Source organism: Engraulis encrasicolus, chromosome 17 (genome assembly GCF_034702125.1).
Source record: "Engraulis encrasicolus isolate BLACKSEA-1 chromosome 17, IST_EnEncr_1.0, whole genome shotgun sequence".
In the NCBI taxonomy this organism is placed as follows: Eukaryota; Metazoa; Chordata; class Actinopteri; order Clupeiformes; family Engraulidae; genus Engraulis; species Engraulis encrasicolus.
This window is the reverse complement of record NC_085873.1, coordinates 24279759-24282258: the sequence shown is the minus strand read 5'-3', so window position 1 is coordinate 24282258 and position 2500 is coordinate 24279759.

The following is a 2500-nucleotide window of genomic DNA, read 5'->3' as shown; positions in this document are numbered from 1 at the left end:
TGCAAATTTTATGCAAATGATATGCGTGACATAAAAGGGGGGAGTTCACCTCATTCCACCTTGTTCAGATCAATGGCGGCTAGTACCAAACCAAAGCGCAGTGTCAAGCAGTGTGTTGCTGGGGGGCCGAACGGTGCCAGCTGCAAAAATGGCTACTTGACAGAAGGAATATCTTTGCACAAGTTCCCTTCTGTGAAGAATGATGGAACTGTGGCCAACTGTGGAGAAGGCTAAAACAAGGGCTCTGTGGATCCAATTCGTACGCAGGCACCGGTGTGGCAGCTTTTGTGATATGCACCGGATTCTCATCCGCCCTGTAGGCTATCTGCTTGTAGGATAGACTGAGTAAAGTTAAGTATAGGGTACAGTTGGGCTAAATCAAATATGCCTGTGTAACAACAAGACTCTGATCTAATTCCAAAGTGTAGGCATAACATAAATGACAGCCCCAAAACATTTGCTGACCATATCGAAGATTGTGTAATCTCTGTTTATGTTGACATTCGCTTCCTGCCATACATTTGTCCCACATCGCTTGCCATAGCCTCGTACAAGCAGATGTACATGTGGATGAGAATTCCGGTGCATATCACAAAAGCTGCCACACCGGCGTGGTTTTGAAGCAAGCTCATGGTCACTGTTGTGCTCGGCACATTTCCACCCCTCGTGCTTCACCACAAATGTGGAGATCGTGGGCATAGTTGGACTGAAGAGAATGCTATTGTCTCAAGCAGTTCCAACAATTGACATCGCCGGCGTGCAGACTGAAACTGCCCCTGTAACTGCTCGTGCGCTGCTTTGCTTTAGGCTACGTTTTACCTTGTCCATCTGCTTTGTATGTTGATTTCAGGAAAGGGTAATGCACATTACATGCCAAACCGATGCAAATGCTCTCGGGATATGCACTTTTTGTTGATTGCCATTCAACTGGTCAATAAATTGGTTTTGGGATATCCGCGCTTCAGCCTCCGTCGTGCTCTCGGTCGAGGACAGCCAACTCACAGACTGGGCTACTGCTTAGCGAATAAACGGAGATGCATATAGCGCAGGCCTACTTTTTTTCTCTCTTCTTCTTTTTTAGGATTTTGGGGCTGCTCCAACAGCCTATTACCTCCGTTTTTTCTCTAGTTGATAATATTTTTGCATGTACATGCATTTCAATCACACTATATCGCGCAATTGAATCAAAATGCCCCCCATTTGTCAACAAATACACGCGCCATGTCATCTTTGGGTCATGGCAAAGCGCCCTTAGCAACCGTAACCATAAAGAAAACAAACTGTCAGGCTGGGTCTTTCTGCACTTTCTGCAGATGTATCAGTGCCTCTGAAATAGATTTGTGCTGCTGTTTTTTTTTCTCATGAGGTTGGATGTGTGGTTTTTCGACACGCTGATGTTTGTATCAGAATTTTGGTTCCTTTATAAGATGTGGGTCCATCAAATGTGTGTTGTTTTCTCAGATCGCCATACTAGCAAACCAGGGACTCTCCTCTTTGATGTCACAGCCCAGCTCATTAGTCACACCAAATTTCACAGAATTCACACTTTGAGTTGCCATTTTCACAAGTTCCTCCAGGATGATCGGGTTCAAAGTCTCATCGATGCTATCAGAAAAAACAAGGCTTTAATGGGAATGACCGTTTGTTTTCGTTTCATAAACACTTTAATAAGACCATGTGTTTTGAATTATTTGCATTATAGGTGTGTTTACAGTAGGGCTGTGCAAAACAAATCCATCATGATCCTCAATATGTCGTATCAGGCCTCTTTTTGATTCAGACAAAAGACAGAGGGGTGTTGTGCCAGTAACTCCAGTCCTTGTGGGTGCGTTGGTTCCAAAGCGATAATTCACAGAAGCAAAGAGTGGAACTCGCACACCAGCAGCCAATGCAATAGTTGGTTTATTGCTTTACAAATATACAGGTGATAAAAATGCTACCCAAAAGTGCAGAACGTTTTCGGTCACCAAACCGTTTGCGCGGAGTAAGGTCTGGTGACCGAAAACGTTCTGCACTTTTGGGTAGCACTTTGATCACCTGTATATATAGTGAAGCAATAAACTAGAAATGCACCGGATCCTGATTTTTAGGATCCTGCCGGATACCGGATCCACTGCTTAAGATCCTGCCGGATCCGGAACCGGATACCGGATCCTACGAAAGGGTTGAAACACATAGTCTACTGGCACACGTGGGCCCTTGTTATTACGTTGGCGCAAACTATTTTTTAGACTCATTGGCTTACTGCCACACTGCCTGCAACGGCCGATTCCAAAGGGCTTTCACTCCATGCAGCGATTGGGGTTGTGAAAGACTGACTGAAAAGCCTTGGCTACGTAAAAAGTAGAGATGCCCCAGATCCTGATTTTTAGGTGACTGCCGGATACCGGATCCACTGCTTAAGATCCTGCCGGATCCGGTGCATCTCTACAATAAACCAATTATTGCATCGGTTGCTGGTGTGCGAGTTCCACTCTTTGCTTCTGTGGATTATCTCTTT